Raw genomic sequence first — 263 nt, 5'->3', positions numbered from 1 at the left:
AGGGACCCCCTTATAAACGCTTATGAAATTTATACATAAATATTTGCTTAAAATAACATATTTTTACATTTATTTATTTAACAGTATTTAACAAATAGGTTTATTGTCAATTAAAAGATTTCGATTAAAAAAACATATATAAAATCAAATTGCCCATAAAATGTATTTGCTGTCCACAGACCCCCTGTTTTGTCCTTGCGGACCCCCTGTGGTCCAGGGACCACAGTTTGAAAACCCCTGGTCTAAACCATATGTTGTCAATC

Source organism: Octopus bimaculoides, chromosome 12 (genome assembly GCF_001194135.2).
Source record: "Octopus bimaculoides isolate UCB-OBI-ISO-001 chromosome 12, ASM119413v2, whole genome shotgun sequence".
In the NCBI taxonomy this organism is placed as follows: domain Eukaryota; kingdom Metazoa; phylum Mollusca; class Cephalopoda; order Octopoda; family Octopodidae; genus Octopus; species Octopus bimaculoides.
This window is presented reverse-complemented; position numbering follows the sequence as displayed.